Source organism: Malania oleifera, chromosome 4 (assembly GCF_029873635.1).
Source record: "Malania oleifera isolate guangnan ecotype guangnan chromosome 4, ASM2987363v1, whole genome shotgun sequence".
NCBI lineage: Eukaryota > Viridiplantae > Streptophyta > Magnoliopsida > Santalales > Ximeniaceae > Malania > Malania oleifera.
Genome location: NC_080420.1, coordinates 49,762,955 through 49,786,898, shown reverse-complemented (window position 1 = coordinate 49,786,898; position 23,944 = coordinate 49,762,955).

Genomic DNA, 23,944 nt, shown 5'->3' with positions numbered 1-23,944 from the left:
TCTCTCTCTCTCTCTCTCTCTCTCTCTCTCTCTCTTTTTCATTTTCTTTCTTTTCATGGTCATCTAAGACAATCATTACACTCCTATATTGTCTTCATATTTCCAATGGGAATGTAGCTCGAACAGGAGTCCATGGAAAAAAAGTCTGTTTCTAGGGGTGGCTTAACCTTCATGTCTTGAGTAAGTTATAAGACCTAGATTTATATGTCCCCACTTGATGTAACCTTTAGCCTAGAAAATACAAAAATGAAGACTAGTTGGTAAAGGAAATCCAATAAAAGAAGGAAGGTTAAGTTTTATAAACTCAGAGTTTGATGTCAACAACTCGAGAAGTGAACAAACAGCTCAATGGTACCTCACAAGGTGTCATAGTCACCATGGGTGTTCTCTCAGTGCTCTCAACAAACCCTAAGTGCCACAAATCACGTGCAAGTGTGTTTTTAGCCCCATAAAGTACCATGTAAATACAAGAGTTTACACAGTAGTATTAACCAAAACAAACCACTAGTCAACCTATCTAGAGTAATACCAAGATATCAGCCATGTTATGCGAATTTTACACAACTAATTCACTACATTGTTAGTGGGCATAATGAAGTCATGTAAATAAGAAGCCTATGCATGTGAGAATAGGTTATAAAGGTGTGTGTAGAGGGTACAATGTAAGTGTTAGCATGGTCTGGACAGATAGAGATCACTTTAAAATGTTCAAAAATTGAAAAATTGTCATTTTTGTGCATAAACTGTGTCATGCAATGTGTCACCCCCTACCCCCAACTTATAACTTTAGTGTCCTCACTAAAGTGTAGAAAGAAAGATAGAACCTGGGAATATGAGAGGACAATGCATGGTTCCAGTAATAACAAACAGTGTACCTGTGGTAAATACATAGAATTCAAAAATAACATGCATTGAAGGATACACTGTAACACAAAATACATGTAGTAGCCAAAAGCACAATGAAAATTTTCATTAATTTTCAAAACGACATTACAAAATAGGTAAATTCATTACAAGCATTGAGAATGCAACAAAATCATGGTGGGACAACAAAAAGGAAAAGAAAACAAAAGTGTGCCACATAAGCACAATACAAAATGTAGGTGCACCCAAAATACTTGAACCGACCAGTCCAGACTATATCCTACTCGTCGTCAGTTGCCCTTCAAAAATGGTTAAACAAATCCCTGCTTCCTACATCCCCTAGGGGCTTCCAATGAGTGGCCTAACCCAGTGTCAGAATGAGGCTGGCTAGCCTCATCAGAATAAGCAAGTAGAGCTCCCTCTGGCCCACGAACAACAACCTCAATTGAATTGGAGAACGAGCGTGGTACCCTGGTAGGGGCCAACGGTGTTGTCGTGATTGTTCTTGGGAGGTTCAGTGCTACTATATTGGAGCCAACATGATAATAAGTGCGATGATGGTCTGAACCTCCTACTCAAATTGCTCCCGTAGCTCTATGTGGGAATGAGGAATGGGGGATCGGAGGAACTCAAATTCTTGGTGAAGAAGGCATAGTTCCTCCCACATCTGAGATATAGGAGGAGTGGTGATGGGGCATGGGATGAGTCTAGAAAAGAGTTTGGGGATAAACTATGCCCTAAGATTAGTGGCGAAGGCATTGTGGTGAGTGTGAATATACGCATGTGACAATGTTGAAGGGGGAAGGAAGAAAAGGGAAATGAAGAGTCGAGAGCAAAGGCTTGCATTTAAACGACTCTTGGTGTTGTTGATGAGGGTGCACCCTAGCTTAGTGTTGGTCGCATACATGGTCGACCCTCTTAGTATATTCAAAATTCAGCAGAGTTCAGGGATTGGACCTAGTCGCCCACATGTATGATGGTCGTCCTCTTAGTTGCACCCCCAACTTATCCTAAGGCCTACTCTAGAGACGCTAAACCCCTACTTAATCTACCCTAACAACCTATAAACTCAAAAAGAAAAGAAAAATTATCACGTTGCTTCCCGGAAGCACTAAGTTTCCCGTTTTCAACCAAATGCATTTAAGCTCATTTTGAACTCCTCTTGGTTTGAAGGTGATGTTTAACTTCCCTTGTTTCTTGTCACACCTGATGTTACATACCCCCAACTTATTCTTAGGATGGAAGACCAAATCATGACTTGCAGATGTGAAATCGTCAAAGTCTCCTAGTTTAACCATGGAGGGGTATTCAAGCTGAAGTGCCTTATCTAAAGGGTCCCTCTATAGAAGTGGAGGAACCTCTTCCCTGGAAATTATATCAATCAAGTCGTCATCCACAACTTGTACAGTTTTCAGTGCGTGTTCGGGGGGTAAATGTGTTCAGCCTAAGTCACCTGTGACCCCACAAAATATCCATAATCCATGTCTTACATTAAATGTAAGCATTGGCTGTGGCTAGGAATGACCATCCTAGAAGGAAAAGAATCGGATTTGTGGAAAGCTCCATATCTAAAATGATGAAATCGATGTGGTAATGGAATTCTCCCACCTTTACCCCACATCTTCTACCACACCCCGAGGTTGCTTAAGAGATCGATTAGCAAGACTCACTATTATCAGGGTGGGTTTCAGCTTCCCAAGGTCAAGTTTTTGATAGGCCGAGAATAAAAGGATGTTCACACTCACTCCTAAATCTAGACGAGCCCTATCAATGGTGTAACTTCCAATTACACATGAAATAGTTAGTGAGTTGGGGTTTTTTAGTTTAGGAACGAGGTGCCTTAGTATCATGGAGCTCATGTGCTTAGCATGCTTGATTAGACCATCCATATATGCCCTTAACTCTTGCTTCTTCGTTGATAGGTCCTTGATGAACTCTATGAATGCAAGTGATTGCTTAATTCCATCTAGGATAGGCTTGTCAATTCATACTTGTTTAAACATGTCCCATACAAACTCAGTTGAGGCCTCTTCCCTAGATATAAAAGGTGCAAGAGGGGATGCACGATGTGTCACTAAGGGGTCATGAAAAGCTCTATGGGGGGCAAAGTGAGAATTGGTTCTTTGAGTTGCTGGTGCAGGATTCAAGGGTTTGTGTAGCCAACTAGAGGAGGATAGGGTGCATAAGTCAACATTAGGCACTACCCTCTTTTCTTCCTCATTCTCACCCCTGCTTGATTGCTCCTTGCCTCTTTTATCTAAGAACCTGTTACTTTGGAGGGTGGTTACCGCTTGAGCTTGTTTAGGATATGATAAGGGACCAACATTCGATTCACATTCCACCCCATATTGTCCCTTCAAATTCACTATGGGCTGACTTGGCAACTTGCCCTCATGTCTCCGACTCAAGGTAGCAGCTAGTTGCCCCCAGGTGGCTTCTAGCTTCATGATAGATTGGGAGTGAGAGTGAAGGAGTTGCCAATCCTCTTGCCGATCAGCCTCAATGTTCTTAAGGATTCTCAACACTATCTCTTGAAATGTGTCATATTTAGGTGGGGGCTAAATCAGAATGATTTGGAAGTTTTGATATGGGCATGGAGGCAAAGCATTAGAGGCTTGTGAAGGTCTTTGGGATTAAAAACTCAGAGCTTGCGACCCCGAGGAGAAGTTGGGATGTTGTTTCCACCCAGGGTTGTAGGTATTTGAATTAGGGTCATTGGACGGCTTATCATACCAATTTTGGGTGGCTTTCACTTCCTCCTGCACAAGCTCAGGTTGGGAGTGTGCATGGAGGCAATTATAACATGTATGGGAAGAGTGAGAGCAAATTGCACAAACCTCTGCAAACGCTATTGTCTGCAATCCTAAGGACAAGCATTGATATAATTTTTTGGATATGGCATGCAGGGTGGGGGCTAGGTCCTGCTCATGGCCAACTCGTAAATTCCCTTAGATTTAGAGGTTGATGGATTGGGTAGTCTACAAGTGGCAACCATGTGCTGCTAAGAATTTTAAGCCAAGTTTACAAAGAGCACCCAAGCCTTATTCTCGTGCTTTGTGAGGAAAGTACATCCGCACGATGCATCCACCATGGACTTATCTCTATCAACTAACCCTTCGTAAAAAGTTTGAACTAATTGTCACTTGGGGACTTGATGATGTGGGCATTTATGAAGTAGGTCTCTGAAATGCTCCCAAGTCTTAAAGAAAAGTTCCCCGTCTGTTTGTGTGAAACCTTTGATTGCGCTTCGCAGTTGGTTAGTTTTTCCAAATAGGAAATACTTTTTCAGGAATTCATGCTGCATGGTGGCCCAATTGGTTACCGAGTTTGGCTCTAGGGATGTTAGCTAATATTTTGCCTTATCCTTTAGAGAGAATGGGAAGAGCCTAAGACAAAGGGCATCGTTACTAAAATTAGGCATGTGGATGGTGGAGCAAATCTCCAAGAACTCAACTAGATGCTGATTAGAATTCTCGGTGAAGTTCCTATGAAAGTTGAGCAGCATCGAGATGATTGAAGTTTTAATCTCGAATTGCGCCACCTGGATATCCGCGAATCGAATGCAAGATGGTGAGGTATATGTATTAGGTACAAACTAGTCCCTAAGAGGTCGAAGGGGTTGCACTCCTACCATAGGTAGGTAGGGAGCTTGTGGTTCTGAGATTTGTTTAGTGGGAACTGGTGGGTTGTTTTCGGCTATGGCTTTCAAATCAGACGACTCCGCTTTATCTGGACTATAGATAGGTTTCCTAGGGGACCTAGGAGATTTTTCAGTCTCAGAATCTATGGGAATTATCTCAGGTTCCAAATAACACAGGCCAAACATATACACTCTTTAAACACAAAGATTCAAACATCAGAAATAGTAAAAAAATTAAAAAAAAATAAAAATTAACAAAGAAAGTTAAAATAAAAGGAGAGCAATTCAAAAGAACAAGGCAACAATATCCTAAAGTAGAAGTTGGTTCATAACCGTAGCCAAGTCCCTGGTAACGGCGCCAAAATTTTGTAGGCTCGCCAAGGCTTGGGTTCTTAACTACCAAAGATAAAATTTATATAACCTAACTAATCCCAAGTTCAGTGGAAAGTGGGTTAGGCATGTGTCGATCCAAGGAGACTTAAAGCGTTGTTATGAGAGCTCTTCTAAATTAGTTTACTAAAGCCTTGTTATGAAAAGAAGTAAAAGACTATATTTTTTAGGGTATTTTCTATCCAACTACTGGAAAGCAATTAAACGAAAGAATGTAAACTAACACTACTAGAAAGCATGTAAAACCTATATTACTATACTCCTACAAAGTAGTGTTGATGGCTAAATCAGGTGCCGGATGCCATGCCTCTAACTACACTCCTTCATACTTCGATAGAAGTACCCGTTGGCCTAACATGGCTTTTGAATCTTGTTTTGATGATAACATATGAAGGTTAATTTAACATGTTTTTGTTTAACTGATGACATTTTAGGAAACCTTGTATGACAATGTTCAAAAGGATCAAAAGAAAGTTGAAGAGGACAAAAATGTTCAAAGCATGTGGAAGCCTAAAGATGAATCAACCTATATATATATATATATGAAGACTTCAAGCTTAAAGTGTTTAAAGTCTTCATGATAACCTATGTAAGTACTTTATACTAAATATCATTTTGTAATGCCTTGAAGCTCATTAGGGGTTGTTGGCCTAACAAGGCTTACGACCATTATTTTGATAATAACAAATCAAGGTAATTTGATATGCTTTCAAGTTGATATGTTTCAGAAATCAAAACTTAGATAGCTCAATGGAAATATGCAAACAAGTGGCTCAATCTAAATGGATGTTAAAGCTCAAAGATTGACATATTTTGTGAAATCTTGAAGGATTGAAGCTCAAAGCTGGTTTAAAGCTCAAAGAAATGACTCAAAGCAAAAGAAAAGCATGAAAACCCCAAGAGCTGAAAGATTTAGAGTCATTAAGAGAGTCTTGATGTAAGTACTTCGAGTAAGACTTGATGTAAAATGGTTCAAGCTCTTTAGGACAAATCAAAATCTAAGAAACCATTTTTTTAAAGACCTTGAAATATGTTTTCTAAAGTTAAAAATTATAAAGGTCTCAAATGGAAAAAAGTTTTCAAAGTCAAAATCTAAAAAAAAAAATCAAGTTTTTGAATGTTAGGCGACTGCCCAATTTGTTTTTTCTTTTAAGAACTGGCAGACAAAAAGGTATCAGGCACCTGCCCGGTCTTCCTAGGTGTCTGCCTGTGTTTTGACAGGCGACTGTCAGTGTTCTAACTTTTGATTTTGAACTAAAACAGGAGCCTACCTTGTCGTGCCAGTCGAGTGCCACTCGAAGAAAGTTTTTTTTACCAATGGGAAGATTTTTAAAATTGATTCTAAGGCTCCAAATCTTTTGCAAAGTTGGCCAAACACTCCAAGTCAACTTGGGGAGCAAGGAAAACTCTATAAATAGCCCCCAAGACATGAACTTTTGAAATACCTAGAAACATCTTCAGCAGTCTAAGACTCTCACATGCTTTCAATTCTCAAAAGCATTTTTGCAAACATCTTACTAAACATTCAACTGAGTTCCTTCTGATCCTCACACCGAAATTGTGCTTTCAAATTCTAAACCTTTCAATCAAAGGAAAATTAATTCGGTGATAAAATTCAATTGAGCTTCACTTACTTTATATTGAATTACTTTGAAGTATATAGTGCTGATTGGTATACTAACCTACTCTATCTGAGAGTCTCTTGTACACAAGTTCTCTTCTCTTGTTTCTTGTCTTGTAGACGATTCAGGGTCGCTGGATCGTTGTTACCAAGCGTAGGTTTTTGTTTAGAGAGGTATCTCTACTTGTAAAAGAGGGAAGCACAAAAGGTTGTTCTGCCCGAAAAGGAACAGGTATGGTAAAATCCTTAGATGGTTTGCCTAGGGTGAGAACGTGTATTAGGGATAAGCCGAACCTCGTAAAAACCTTGGTCTCCTTCTCTTTCCCTTACTCTCTTTTATATTTCAGCAAATATATTAACTAAGTGGATGATTTTAATTTCCTAATCATAAGAATTACATGGTTTAGATTTTAAATAAGCTTAAGTTTAATTTGTTTTTTTTTTAACTTGCGGAAACTGAAAGGGAGTACAATGGTTGATCAATAATTTGCAGAAACCATAAGGGAGTACATTGATTGGTCAACACCCCAAAACCTATTAACTAAAGATTTATTTTAAATCAGAAATTTGGAAATAGTGTGAATGTTATATTGTTTATCATATAGAAAGACCAAATTCATTCTTCACAAGGCTACATACAACCAAGCTAAGAATTGCCAAAAGGAATTATATACTATATCTTGATTGAACACATTGTGGTTGTTTGATTGGTTTATTGAAGTTTTTGTTAAACTTGTGTGGTTACAGATTGAATAAAAAGACTTAATTTTTTGTGTGATTGCTAAATCAATAAGAAGTCAAGAACTCATTGAAAGAATTAAAAGAGGTTGAGAATTTATAAAATAAAATAAAAAAAAAAGGATTTAAATCAAATTTTTAATAACCCAATTCACCCCCCTCTTGGGACTACACCTTGGTTTTCAATTGGTATTAGAGCCAAGTTATAGCAAATCTTAATTAGAAGCTATATAAAGATCTAGATGGCATACATAAGAGTAGCTCCCTTTGGTGAGAGTCAATCCTCAACTAGACCACTCATATTTTGTGGACTCGACTATACTTTTTGGAAACAACGCATGAGAATCTGTCTTCAAACAATGGATTGAAAGGCTTGGAAGGTTGTTACACATGGTAACCTAATCCCTACCAAACTTGTGGATGGAAAATAAGTCCCTAAAGATAAAAAAGAGATGAATGATTTAGATCATAAAATGCTGCAAGTTAACTCTAGTACAATAAACGCCCTATATTGTGCACTTGATATTAATCAATTCAATAGAGTTATAGCATGTAAAATAGTAAAGGAAATTTGGGATAAACTTGAAGTAACCTACGAAGGAAATTTAGAGATAATAGGATTGATATGTTGACTAGTGAATACGAAGCCCTTAGGATAAATTCGGACGAAACCATCACAAGCATGTACACTAGGTTCACACATATTATAAACTCACTAAATGCTTCTGGGAAAACATATTCCACATATGAGATTATTCAAAAAATCCTTAGAGGGCATCCACCCATTTGGGAACCAAAAGCCACAGCCATAACGGAAGGTAGAAACCTTAAAACAACCTCACTAGATGAACTCATAGGATCACTTCTAACCTATGATATGGCTATGAAAGAAAGAAATACTAAAAATTAAAAAAAAAAATCCATAGCTCTTAAAGCCTCAAAAGAATGTTCAAGTGAAGAAGAAAATGACTTTAGTGAATTAGATGATGAAGAATTAGCGTTCATAACTAAAAGACTTGGAAAATTCTTCAAAAGAAATAAGAAATTCACTCGAAAATTCAGAGTGTCAAAAACTGAAAAAGGTGAAAATAGTAAAAAGGAAAACGAAAACAAAAATGATCCACCTACCTGCTACCATTGCAAATAGGTCGAACACATCAAGCCGGACTGCCCTCAGATCAAGAAGGAAAAACGAAGAAAAAGCCAGCAATGAAAGCTACATGGGATGACACAAATTCAAGTTAATTGGAAAGTGAATCCAACGAAAAAGAGATGGCCAACATGTGCTTCATGGTGCACAACAAAGAGGTAAACTCTTTCTACTCCTCCTCGGAAGATTTGTATGATGAATCATGTAATGATTCATGTGAGAGTATGCCCTCCTACAAAGAAATTCAACCTGAATTGTTTTCTCTTCATAATAGATTTGTTAAAGTATCAAAAAGGAACATAACCTTGAAACAACAAAATTAATCACTTAGAAATCAACTTGAAACCTCAAAATCTGCTGAAAAAGAGAAAGACTCACAAATTGATGAGCTTAAAAAGAAAATTAATGGCATGTCTCAAGAATTAGTTAAGTCTCAAGTAAATGAAGATGAAAAGAAAGACTTAGAAATAAACAAACTTAAAAACTCAATTCAAGATAAAGAAAAGATTATTTAGAGCTTTACTAGAGGAAAGGAAAACTTTGAAAAAATGATAGCACAACAAAGGATGGCTAACAATAGAGAAGGAATTGGTTACAATGGAATACCAAACAAAAGGAAGAAAAATTTATTCATGGGATATTTTGTAAAACAATCTAAACACTATGCAAGCACTTCATCCACAAACATACATGAACATACTACTTGCTAACATGTGTAAAAATAAGGGACGGGTAATGTTTAACTATCCACTCAAGAAAAAATATATCAAAGTGAAAAATGAATGGAAGATAAATACTAAATCTAGACAAGTCGTAAAATGAGTTATGAAAGTTTGGGTCCCAAAAGTAACAATATAAATCCTCTCTTGTAGGTTTACTTTAGGTCCACTTCATCTAAAGAAAAATGGTACTTGGACAGCAAATGTTCAAGACATATGACAGGAGATAGATCAAAGTTCACCACCCTCACTCAAAAGGATAGAGGATATGTAACTTTCGATGACAACACAAAAGGCAAAATTGTCGGAATTGGTAAGATAGGTAAAGACTCCTCACTCACTATTGATGATGTTTTGCTAGTTTATGGTCTAAAGCATAACCTATTAAGTATCAGTCAACTTAGTGACAAAGGGCTTGACATAATCTTTAAGAAATAAAAATGCAAAATACAAAATCCTAAGAATCATGAAATACTATTCACAACACATAGAATGAATAATGAGTATTGCATAAATCTTGATAACCTAATTTCTCAAGGTGTAACATGCTTGGCTGCCATAAGTGAAAATAGTTGGCTTTGGCATAGAACATTAGGACATGCTAGCATGGACCTTCTATCTAAACTTTCTAAGAAGAATTTAATAAAAGACTTACCTAATACTAAGTTTGTCAAAGATAAAATTTGTGATGCTTGCCAACTAGAAAAACAAATCAAGAAAGGCTTTAAAAGAAGAAACACATGTCAAATACCGGTGTTTTGTGGATGGCTTTTCTAGATTATCGGGTCCATTGACATGACTCACAAGGAAAAAATGTGAGGTTTGAATGGATCGATGATTGTGAGTAGAGCTTCTAGGAGTTGAAGCAGCGGTTCGTCTTTGCATCGGTGTTATTTATTCCATTAGGAGAGGATGAATTTGTTATATATAGTGACGCATCCTAGAAAATACTCAAGTGCGTGTTGATGCAATATGGGAGGGTTATTGCTTATGCTTCTTGGTAGCTTAAAGAGTATAAGAAGAACTACCCAGTACATGATTTAGAATTAGCTGCAGTAGTGCATGCTCTAAAGATTTGGAGGAATTATCTTTATGGTTGGAGATATGAGATCTTCACTGATCATAAAAATTTGAAGTATTTCTTTACCCAGAAAGAATTGAATATAAGGCAGATAATATGGTTGGAGCTCATTAAAGATTATGATTGTACTATCAGCTATCACCCAGGGAAAGCAAATGTGGTGGCTGATGCTTTGAGCCAAAAATTAGTGGGAGTAGTATTGTTAGTAGTGGAGATTCAGCATCCGATTTAGATGGATTTGGAGAGTCTCGGTATGGTGCTAGTAGAGGTTGATCACCAAGCATTTATTGCCAACCTAGTGTTACAACCTACCTTGTACAAGAGGATTAAAGCTGCTTAGAGAAATGATGCAGAACTGGCAGAGCTAATAGATAAAGTGCAGGATAGACAGGGGGAGGAGTTTAGTATTTCATATGATGGAGCTCTAAGGTTTCGTACTAGGCTGTGCATACCTACAGATGCTTAGATGAGGAGGACTATCATAGAGGAGGCTCACAAATCCCTTTACACAGTGCATTCTAGTAGCATTAAAATGTATCGAGACCTTTGAGAATCCTTTTGGTGGAGTGACATGAAGAGGGAGATAGCTAAGTTTGTGGAGCAGTGTTTGATGTTCCAGTAGGTAAAGGCTGAGCACCAGACACCCGCGGGATAGTTGCATCCACTTCACATCCTTGAGTGGAAGTGGGATCATATATCCATGAATTTTGTTACAGAATGATCGCCGACGTTGTATGGACAGAATGCTATTTGGGTGGTCGTTGATCGATTGACAAAGCCCTCTCATTCTCTCCCTATTAAAGTGAACTATTCTATAAATAGACTGGCAGAGTTATACATTAAGAGATAGTTCGACCCCATGGTGTGCCAGTATCTATAGTTTCGGACTAAGACCCACAATTTACATCACTATTTTGGAGGAGCTCGCAGGAAGTTTTAGGGTCTCAGTTAGCATTCACCATCGCTTTCTATCCTCAGACTGATGGTAGACAAAGAGGACAATTCAGATACTTGAGGATATGCTATGAGCTTGTGTGCTGTATTTTTGGGGCAGTTGAACCCAATATACGTCGTTAGTTGAGTTTGCGTAGAATAACAGCTACCAAGCCAACATTGAGATGGCACCTTACGAGGCATTATATGGTAGAAGGTATCATTCTCCACTATACTGGGATGAAATGGGTGAGAGGCGAGTTTTGGGACCAGAGTTGGTGAAGTAAGCATATAATAAAGTCTGACTTATTAAAGATGGAATCAGTGCAGCTCAGAGTCGGCAGAAAAATTACATAGATACTCGCTGCTAGAAGTTGGAGTTTGATATGGGAGATCAGGTATTTCTGAGAGTAGCACCATTGAGAGGAGCTATAAGGTTTGGGAAGAAGGGCAAGCTGAGCCCTAGGTTTATTAGCCCATTTGAGATACTTGAGAGAGTGGGTTCATTTGCCTACAGGCTAACTTTACCACAAGTTCTATTCAAGATTCATGATGTGCTTCATGTTTCTTTGCTGAGGAAATACATGCTAGATCCCTCCCACCTGTTCAGCTACAAGGAGATAGAGCTTAAAGATACTTTAGCATATGAGAAAATACCAGTTCAGATTCTAGATAGAAAAGAACAGGAGTTACGCACCATGAAAGTTCCACTAGTGAAAGTACTTTGGAGGAATCATGCACTAGAGGAGGTGTCGTGGGAGCTAGAGCATGAAATATGACAGAAACACCCACATTTAGGTAGGTTTTGGGCCATTTGGTTAGGCTTGTTTAGTTTTGGCTTTCTATTTTTGGTTTAGGTTTGCATTTAGTTTTTGGGAGGGTTTTATTGTTGTTTTGTTTTCTCTTAGAGGCTTTGCTTGTAACCATAGTTTTTCTCTGCTATGAGTGAGGATTATTAATAAATTTGGGATGGGGCTGCTATGTGGATGGCTACCAACTCTTTTGAAAAAAAAAATAAAAAAATAAAGAAAGATACTTAAGCACCCAAAAGAAGCTAAGTCATAGGCATGTCAAATGGATTGAGTACATTCAATTGGATGCTTAAGCACCCAAAAGAAGCTAAATCATAGGCATGTCAAATGGATTGAGTACATTCAATAGTATACTTTCATGCTCAAACACCAAGATGGTGTTGAAAACAAAGTTGTTGATGCTTTGTGTCAAGTAATGACAACTTTACAAACCCTAGAAGTAAAAGTCATAGGCTTTGAGAGTATTAAGAAAGAATATTCTCAATGTCCTAATTTCTGTGACATCTTTTCTAACTTTTTACAAGGACTTCCCGGATTCCATCCAGACTTTGTAATCCATGGTGGTTTCCTATTCAAAGGAACTAAGTTATGCATACCCTCTACATCTCTACGTGACCAATTAATATAGGAATTGCAAGCAAGTGGTGTTGTAGGTCACTTTGGTAGGGATAAAACCATTACTATGGTAGAGGATAGGTTCTTCTAGCCTAGGGATGTCGCTAGAGTTGTATCTCATTGTGGAACATGCCAAATTGCAAAGGGCAGGAAGCAGAATAATAGACTATAAACTCCTTTACCTGTACCTCATATCCCTTGGCAAGATATTAGCATGGATTTTGTTTTAGGACTCCCTAGGATTTCTAAAAAGAATGATTCTATGTTTGTTGTCATAGATATATTCTCCAAAATGTCCCATTTTGTTCCATGTAACAAAAGACATGTTGCATCAAAAATTGCATCTATCTTTTTCAAAGAAATTGTAAGACTACATGGTCTTCCCAAGACCATTGTTTCTAATGAGGATGTAAAGTTTGCAAGTTACTTCTGGAAAACCTTGTGGGCAATATTAGGTACCAAGCTCCAATTTTCTAGTGCTTACCATCCCTAAACTGGTGGCCAAACTGAGGTAGTTAATAGGAGTAGTTAATAGAAGCTTTGGTGACCTATTGAGATGCCTAGTAGGAGAGAACATAGGTTCATGGGATTTGTGTCTTCTGATAGCTGAATTTGCATTTAATAGCTCAATGAATAGAACAATAGGATTGAGTCTTTTCAGGTTGTCACTCGTTATCAACCTAGGAAGCCTATAAATCTTTCCCCATTACCCCCACAAGTTAGAGTGAGTGAACAAGCCGATGCTTTTGTTGAGCACATGCATGACCTACACTCTGAAATAATAATGAAAATTAACTTGAACAATGAGCATTATAAATCTAGTGTTGATAGACATCGCAGGTTACAAGAATTTTTGGAGGGTGATATAGTTATGGTCAATATTCATCTCGAATGGATTCATGTAGGAAAGGTAAGAAAGTTGCATTTTAAAAAGATGGGTCCTTTCAAAATTTTAAAGAAATTTAGTTATAATGCTTACATGTTTGATATTCCTGTCGATTTTGCCATAACTAATGTTTTTAATGTTGAGGATATAACTCTATTTCTTGAAGCATCTTCTTTGGAGGAGTCATCCAATACTAACCTTGCAAGTGATCCCACTCCGTTCTCCACTTCTCACAAACATGAAACCCCAAAATTACCTTTGCCCCCACCTTTACGAATACCCAAGAACAGTGTTCAAATTAAAGAGATCTTGGATGACAAGACAACGTTCACACGAACAAGTTCATACCAAAAGTTCTTGGTCGAGTGGAAAGGTAAACCACTTTCAGAGCGTAGCTGGATTTTTAAAGAAGACCTCCTTTGTCTCAACCCAGAATTGTACTCTCAGTACTTCACTTCTCATTCCTTGGAGAAGAACTCTTTTCGACCAAGGATAGATAATAGGGATCAGCAAACCTTACCCCTATCCTTTGCTGACATGGTGACATATGGACGACCTCTAGATGTCCACTTTGGTTTGTAATTCTTTTATAGGTACAAGTGGATTCAAGTAGTGTAGAATGTCTCTATTCGACCATCTGGTGAAACCAAGAAGGCATAGTGGGCAATCAGGTCAAAATAGAAGATTCTAGAGTACTAGTACAGTAGATTTTTTGTATTATCTCGACTAGGGTGAGACCAGGAGACCATGAGGTGTGACCAAGTCTCCTGAACACTAAAGATTTCTAGAATGCTTCAACCATGGGTGTGACCACGAGCCTTGGGCGAGTGACCTAGTTGACAGTACCATCATCTCAGCACCGAAATATGCAAGTTTGAGACTCATGTGGACTCTACACGCTCTTGTGGACCCCACAGAGATTTGGACCCTTGCCTTTGACTTTTATTTAATGTGAAATATTACATGACAACTTGCATGCATGTGCTCTTTAGTAAGTTGTGTGTGTTAGTAATTTGTGTTAGAGTCATTAATGTGTCTAGTAAGTTGCTACATTTATTTCCTTTGTCTCTCCTGCTTATATGGGAAGCGTGAGTTGTTTATTGTATTGTCTCCTTTGTGCTAAGTCTTTATATTCTCCATTGTATGAACTGAAAAAGCAGCTAAGTATTGATATTGATATTGAAGGAATTTCCTTTTTTGAGCTTGTTAAGTTTTGTTCGATCCTTGTGATTGAGTAGTGAGAGGCTACACGTTCTCTTTAGATATCAAGTGGTGAGAGACCACTATCCTATCCAATGATTCCATCCCTTTATAACTCTCACGGCCTCCCCTTTAGCATCCACACAACCACTATTTACCCACTCCATTGATGTGTTTGTCTTACTAATTCAAAGCTTGTACAAAGAGCATAAGGTGTGGACTAGCTTGTGTTGAAAAGCATCAAGTCATCTATAAAATCTCTTGGTAACTCAGTATTGGTTTGAATCCTTATTTAATATTGTTAAAGCCTTAGCTTCAAATTATGAAATTTCATATTAGAGAAGCCCTTTGAATCCATAGACTTCAATTTTGCTACTTGCCAATCTAAAATCAATTGTGGAATACTATTGTGATAACATAGAACTTTATTCTTGAAATATTGAAATGGCATCTTTCCTGCATTTACACTTGATTCCTTTCTAAAAGAAACTCTTGGAACTTATTTCAAAATAGCACCATAGACCCTTTAAAAAATCATGTAACATGTGAAATATTGCATGATTTATGGTGCTTATGATTTGATAATTGAATTCTTAATTTAAAGGGTTTTGAGTGTATGTTCTTGTGAGGGTTGAACTGTAGGACTAGGTCGGCCAATCTCATCCCACATCAGGTTGACTAACAGCTAATGAGCAGAAGGTTCATTTTTTCAATAAGTTTAATTTTTAGGGGATTTTTTTGATAATTTTTGAAAACCTAGAAGATGGAGTCGCATGTTTAGAAAACTCATGAAGTGTTACGAGGTTTTTCCCATCCATTTAGTTGAATGGAGCAAATGGATAATTGTAGTCGAAACAATTTGCCCACATAGTCGTTTTACACATAATGACACTACTAATCATTTCCTAAATTGGAAGGTCAATTTGCCAAGAAAGTTTTGTTTACAACCATCAAATTTTTTGTGCATCTTGAAATCGGAAGGTCAATTGGCCTAGAAAGTTTTTTTACAACCATCAAATTTTTTGTACATCCATCCAAATTTGGCGTAGGGGAGATGAATGGAGAACTATGTTAAAAGGACGATTATGCCATTTAAAATCCCTCAATGTGGATGAAACTTTTTTGGGATAGCAAAAATTAAATTGAACTACTTTTAAAAGACTAAAGCCTCTTTTATGGTTGTCCTCTGTGTGACAAAATTCCATTTGCCACATATACCATCATGAAAAATTGACATTCCCTTGTTGTTACCTTCTGATTTGGCTCCTCCCTCGCGGTAGAGCTGATCCATATTCACCAGCTCAATCTACTAATGCATAAACAGTTTATCTTCATCATGATTAATGGAGTATATTCATCTTCCCAATTCTTTGTTACAGCTTTGATTGCAAAACACTAAATATTATCATGCATGAAAGGTGCATTTTCCCAATTCTATTAGGGCGTTGATTGTAATATATCCATCTTTGCCTCTCCTTTTTTCCAAAATAACTCGAGCACTCCACAATGTTTGACCATATTGTTATCGTATTCTTGAAATTTCTAGAACTCTACAAGTGATTTTATGCAAAGAAGAAATATTAGTCCTTTTGATTTGTTTGCTTTTACATGCTTTTACACTTGATTAAACTTATAATTTCACTTATATCCTTCAAGGTATACGAGACTTCAACTTCCACTATTAGTTGCGTCTTTTTCAAAAGACATTCAAGATGCAAAATTGGGAAGATGAATAGGTTAAAGTTACTCTTTCTTTGCTATTTGTTAGGTATAAGGTTTTTTTTTTTTCTTTTCTTTTGGCTCTATGAATGTTTTTGCTAATATTTGGTCATTTTTCTTACAAAATGAATGTTTTTTGTCTCACCCTATTAACTTTCAACCCAGATTTAGTTGCTACAAAATTTTGTATTTTTTAAGCAAATTTGTATTTTTCTTTTTTTTTTTTTACCTATTTCTATGATTTAATAATTTATTTTGGATAATTTTTCATTCAAAATTTATCGAAGTTGTATCATTGTTGCACATAAAAAACTATATATATGTTTTCATAAGATTTTAGATCCAAGAAATTAGATTTGTGATTATATTCAAGCTCTATGATTTTTTATTTTTTTATTTTCATAAGGATTGGAAATACCAAGGCTTACCAAATAAGTTTTTATTTCTAAAAATTTGAAGAAAGCAAACTATAACAAATCATTTAGAAATAGAATCCATGCTTCCATACAATGTTTGATTACAACTCAATATTTGGATTTTTTTTTTTTTAATTTACTCATATGATTTTAAATTGTTGAATATTGCTTCAATCACATGCACTTTCATTTGAATAAGCCCTATTAATCCCTTTTCCTTCATCTACTCTGTCAATCCAATATTTTTTTACTCAATAGCAAACTCAAGTGTACAATGACTACTCCTAAAAGCCAAAATTGTTGTTTTCCTTCTAAGCCAAAGTCTCATTTTACCATCATCCTTGAATGACAAAATAGAGTGGGATAACGTACAAGAAGTCTTCACATATTCCACTAACAGAATATGGCAACGCAACAAATGGGAGTTTAAACTCTGGAGAATAGGCAACTAAATACTTGAATCTATTGGTTTTCCCTCGTCTTTGATTTCCTTCTGCAATTAATGTGAATTGTGATTTTTTGATTGATTTTTTTTTAGATGTTTGACTTTTGAGAAGTCAATTTCTGGTATGTATTTAGGGGAAATTGTTTGTGGAATGGTTGAAGAAGCTGTCTCTTTTGGTTATACATTTCTATCAAAACTAAAAATTCCTTTTATATTTAGCTAAACTTCCAATTTTTTTATGGTATATATATATATATATATTTGCATTTCTCTTTAATGTGAAATATCATTTGTTTGACAGAACGCTTTTTTGGTGTGTCTACTTTCCGCTTAAGAGGCGTGTTTTAATATTACCGATCAAGCATGTGACTTTTAAGGGTTCATGAGAGAACTACTTTGTCTACACTTGCTTTAAGTTTCTTATGTTTATCTTTAGAAGCAATAGTGCAATTAATTAAACCCATTAATTCATGAGCAATTCTGTAACTTTTGCTATTTGAGCCAATCAATTTGAACTATTGGTTATTTCCAAAGTTTCATTTTATTTGGATAATTGATTGGGCAAGTCAAGAATAAGAGATTGTAGTTAGAACTTGGAAAATCACCCATAGAAGGGCATGTGAATGTTACGTGCAGCTTTCTTCAACCAAAGGTATTCCTATAGAAATTTGTGCTACATTTAAGTTCTTCTTATCATTGTGTAACTTTATAGATGAATTTTATATATATATATATATATATATATATATATATTTTGTTATATTAGGAACTATTATAAATGGAAAAATCTATACTATGAAAAATGGAAAAGGAAAGGGATTTTTAAACAAAGCTTTCAACTAAGCTGCAATTCTTAGGAGAGGAATCAAATGAGTAGTTTTAATTTTTAAGTGTGAACCTCTCTCTCTCTCTCTCTCTCTCTTTCTCTCTATTTGGGTTAAATATTACAAAATTCTTGTAGTAAATGTTTGTTTTGAAATAACACTTGGATTCATATTTTATTATAAGAAATAATTATTTAAAAAATATTGTTACTAGTAATTTAAGGAGTACTTGTAGACACCAAATTTTGTTTTCGGGTGAACTTGAATAAACCTTGGGATTCTCAATTTGGAGTATAGCAGACAATAATTGGTTAATAAAGAACCCATTGTGATTTCCTGACTTTTCCCTAAGTTCTTGCTATGCAATTTGATTTTATGGTTATTAATTGCCTTTTTCCATTTAATAAGGGCTTTATCCCTATCCTGGATAAGGTTTTGCTCCTTAGATTTGAGAAAGTTAGCTTCCAAAGACCCATTATAGGAGGAGGAAGGAGTTTTCATGTCTAAAAGGATATTTTTGGAAATTGGGGATTAGGGCAACATCTCTTACTTCCATCTCGTTATTAAAGGAAGCAAAAGGGAAGCTAGAAAAGGGGGAAGATCCATAGATTCAATTAAATAGAGGCACATTCAATCCTAAGGGGGCCAGGAGAATAGACAAATCTTCAATTCCTTGGGCTAGACACATTCTCTAAGCAAAATGTAGACACCCAATTTTAACCGGGCCCTTTTTAAATAACAATGTTTATTCTTTTTTTTTTCTTTTTTTTTTTTTACAAATACATGAAGTACAAAATACATAAAATACATCAAGAATAAAGAAAATATAGGGAAAGGAATACAAGGGTAGGGATACAAGGAAAATACGATACAGGGAAATACGTCACCAAAGAAATACATAAAATATAGGGGGGCAAAACAAAAATTCCGCACACTGCACAGAATATCCCCAAAGTATATTTGCGAGTACCTGCATAAAAAATAAAATAAAAATAAAATAAAATAAAATAAAAAAGAACATAAGGAAATCAACTCTTATCTAGGTAAGGGATTGCTAAGATGATAATGGGTGGAATTTGGAGCGATTGCAAGACCTTATTGGTCCTGATCTATTGGGAGACATTTTGCTTTCGTTACCTATTAAGAAACAAGGTCTTGATGTTCTAATTTGGAAGCCGACTTTGGATGGAAGTTTTTCGTCATCTAGTGCTTGGGAAACTATCAGATTAAAGCAAGATAAATACCCAGGTATAGAGTGGATATGGCATAATTTTCTCACAAAAAAAAAATATCAGTGTGCATATGGAAGGCTAGGTTCAATTGTATGCTGGTGGATATGTGTGTTAAGCATTGTGGTATTTATCTTGCCTCAAGATGTGATTGTTGTCTTTGAAACGCTTAACCATGTGTTGAGTTTATGGGAGGTGGCTTCATTTGTTTGGGATAGAGTTGCTTGTATTTTGGGCTTGCCAACTTTCATTGCGGGAACCTAGTAAAGGTTTCTTTTATTGGTTTTTGTTAGCAAAAAAATCTTCTTAACATGGCATTTTAATTGCGTTAATTCCCTCTATCGTCACTTGGCAACTTTGGAAATTTCGGTGCAAAGCTAGGATAGAAGATACAGTGGAGTCTAAGCAGGTGGTTTGGAGATCCATTTTTTTTTTGGATTAGGCGCATTTTGGTAGAGCACTCTGTTCTGCAAGCTGGGTCCGGGGGGTTTGATGTATTTGATATACTTTGAATAGTGCCTCATAACCTTACAAGACAGTGTACTATTGCTTGGGAGAAACCATCAACAAAATTTGTGAAGTTGAATGTTGATTGAAGTTGTAAAGGTAATTTGGGTTCGTGTGGGGGTGGAGGCACTATTTGGTATTGCTCTAGCAATCTCAAAGGTGCATTTTCTTCTTATTTCGGCCAAGGGACGAATAATGAAGCCAAGCTTCGTGTTTTGCACATGGGGGTGTTATTATGTAAGGATCTAGGTTTTTATAATATTGTTATTTAATGTGACTCTAAACTGATTGTTGATTGGAACAATAATGATAAATGCACGATGTTGTATTTATGGGATTTTCGGGAGGAGATTGTTTCAAAGCTTCAAAGTTTTCAATTTTCTATTCAACACATTTATAAGGCTAATCAAGAGGTTGTTTACCTTGGTCGTTAGGGTGAAGAAGGTATGATATATCAATTTGAGGAAGGGGATGAGTGTTAGCTTTGGTGTATTCCCAAGAGGGGAGGTGAATTGGAATTTAAAACTTTTTCTCCTAGGTTAAACTAGTTCAGTAACAATACATTCACAACCTAGGGTCTATCTATGCAGTTTCAATATACGCAGATAAATAAAATGCGGAAATTAAATCATACTTGACATTCACACTATAACATACATGTGTGAAAATGTAAATTGCAGAAATATAAACAATGCACACACGATATGTTATCGGGATTCGGCCAACTGTGCCTACGTCCCCGCCTTGGCCACTCCAGCACAAGGATTACCACTATAATGCTCACTTAAACCCGTGGAGCGGCACCTAATACAACCAGGTCAATTCAAGGGGTTGACCTCAACCAACACACCTTAACAGGATGGCACACCTAGCTTTCCTAACCGGGTCTAAGCCAATCCAAGACTATTTCATAGGGCTAGTCTCCCTCTTCAAACCCATGCCTGGAAATACAACAGTATTACAATCAACTAGTACAGTGATTATGCTTTCATGTAAAGCAGATATGTACCCAATACGCGCAATATAATCAATCAACCACACATCAATAACATAGGAAATGTAAGCTTAGTGATGTGCATTTTTGTGCAAGCCACACTCAACAAGATATAATCGCTAATATGCTCAAGTGTTTTCTAAACAAGTTGTATCTTTGAAACAAGCTAAACGAAATCTCAGTAGCAGATCAGGGTTTCAAAGATGTTACTCAAATATTCAAACTTAACTCAAAAGATTTTCCTTCAATGTAATGAGCACAAGAGTAGTTTGAAAATATTTTAGCTTACAGAAAAATATTTTGAATGCCAAAATCAAGCTATAGGAATTTTTGCAATGACAATGCAAAGATCCTTAAGCTAATGAGTTTTTCCCGACACTAAATTTATCAAATAAAAATTTGTAAGAAAACTTTTTCTTGACTCCCCAAAAAAAATAACAATCAATCAATAAAAACAATGGGAGTATAAGCAATATCTAATATACACTAGCACAACCAATATACTCTCATAGTACTAAAATATATCAAGGGAATAGAAATTTGAGAGTATTTGGGCAAGAATAGGATTTTGAAGTAAAGAGGATTTTGTTAATGATTTTATGCCAATCTCTGGCTAATCCTCACAAATGAACTTATATTTATAGGCAGGTGTAAAATTATAATTGTTTGGGACAGGTTGGGAATTATTAGAAAAGATTCAAAATGTTTAAACAAACTTAACCCAACTTAACCCAATTTTACCACGGTTAAAATATTTTTAACCCGCCGAGGTTCAGGTGGCTGAACCTTGGTTTGGTCGCCCAAATAGACTCAATCAGAAAAGCCACCCTTGAAGGTTCGGGTGCTCGAGTCTGGGCTCGGTTGGCTAAACCAAAGACAGAAACTCTCTGTCTGCGGTTCGAGTGCCTCAAGTTGAATTCGGTTAACCGAACCAGCAAGTTCGGTCACCCGAGCCTCTTTTTGAACGTAAACTGTCAGTCACCCGAGTAGTTGAAAAGTTCCTAGACAAGCATTCGGGTGGCCGAGGAAGGTACGTTCAAAAAAAGGTTCGGGTGCCTAAAGACCAAGTCAACATGTTGACTAGTACGGTCGCCCGAGCCACTTTATACAGCATAGATTCGGTCGTCCGAAGACGGGTCAAACTGTTGACTTCTCAACAGTTTGTGCGACCGAGGTGATTTGTTCACCTAGGGTTCGGTTACCCGACCTCACACATTTTATGCCTATAAAATTCATTTTCACTTTGATAAATTCCCCTAATATGTTAAATGATATGGGGACTATTTTGTGCATTTTTTGTGGGGACCTAGGGTCTTTTCAAGTACACCAAAGAACCTGGTATCAATCGACCGAAGGGTGCCCTAAGGTCATTCAATCTCTATGGTTAGTCTATGGCATTTCTGAGCTTACAAATCCAACATGCATGATATGTAGAGATTATTACAGACCATATCCCTAGTTACTATTACAGACCCATAATATAATTACAATACAAAATAGATCTTCTGTGTCTTCAATCTTCAAGCTTTTATGTGCCTTCAAATGATCAAGCTAATATGAACATGCACACAAACTTGATAAACATCAAATACTAAGAGTATTTGTCATTATCAAAACTGAGTGTGACCTATAAGGTCAACATTCTCCCTCTTTTTTATGATGACAAATACTTTATGCAAAAGTAAGTACAGCAAAGAAAGGCTCCCCTTGACTTTATGCATAAAGACAATTTAAGCACAAATTAAATGATTTATCAATGGGTGATTAAATTTGGATTTTAGCAAAGTACCCAGTTTTGCCTTTTCTCCCCTTTTTAGCAACAGCAAAAAGGGCTATAAATATAATTGTTAGAAAAGGTGTATTCCCAAGAGGGGGGTGAATTGGAATTTTAAACTTTCTTCCTAAGTTCAACTAATCTTACAATCAGTATTACACAAACCTAGGGTCTTTCTATGTAATTCCAAATGCGTATATAAAAAAGATGTGGAAATTAAATCAAACGCATCACTCACATCATAACATACATGTGCGGTAAATATAAAGTATAGAAATATAAACAAGGCACATAATATGTTATCGGGGTTCAGCCAACTGTGCCTACGTCCCCGCTTCTAGCTCGCAAGCCAAAGGATTTCACTAATAGCTCACTAAAGGGTGGAGCAATACCATTTACAACCAGGTCAAATTAACACAGACCTGACCTTAACCTTAACCAAGTCAATTAGCAGGGTTGATCTCAACCTACACGCCTTAACAGGACGACACACCTAACTTTCCTAACCGAATCTAAGCCAATCTGGGACTTTTCCAGGGTTAATCTCCCTCTTCAAGCCCGTCCTTTGAAATACAACAGATGTTTATTACAATCAAATAGTACAGTGATTGTGCTTTTGTGTAAAGCAAATATGTACCTAGATACATGTAATAACATACACCACAATATGATTCAATATGTAAGCTCAATGTGGTCTAAATGGTTCAACTCTCAGAGGTATTTTCTATCTGTGTAATGCCCACGTGAGAGTGACAAACAAGCAATCTTTGTATCACAAGATATTCAGCAAATAAGTTCACACAAAGATGTCGAGTCTCAAGTATTTCAATCAGCAAGATATCTCAAGCATGTAAGTATTAAATGATGTATATACTTGGTTTGCAAAAAATGTGTAATATTTGTATTCGGCAAATAATATATGAGTGAAAGAATATTGCAACAAATATCACTATCACAAACACAAATATCTTTTCACATTTTGAGTATGTTTTGAAAATGATTTTGCAACTCAAAAACAAATAAAAGCTTCCTAAGATATTGCAACACAAATGCAATACTCAGAAGCTTAAGCAAGTCTTCTTAGGATAGACTTATTAGCAAAAGCCCCCCAAGAACACTTAGGTTTTGCTCTCAATAAAATTGTATCAACCAAGCAAGATAAGGAGAGCTAACCTATTGAAACAAACACTCAATCAACTTACAAATGGTGTAGGCAATAATAGAAGGCAAGTATGAGTGATTTGAGTAAGAAAATGAGTAGTATAGGATTTTGGATTTTCAAATAAGGCTTCCTAATCAAATATACTAATTCATACTTCTTTTTCACAAATGATCTCATATACATAGGCATGGGAGAAAATATGGTCGTTGGGGACCTATTGGGTAT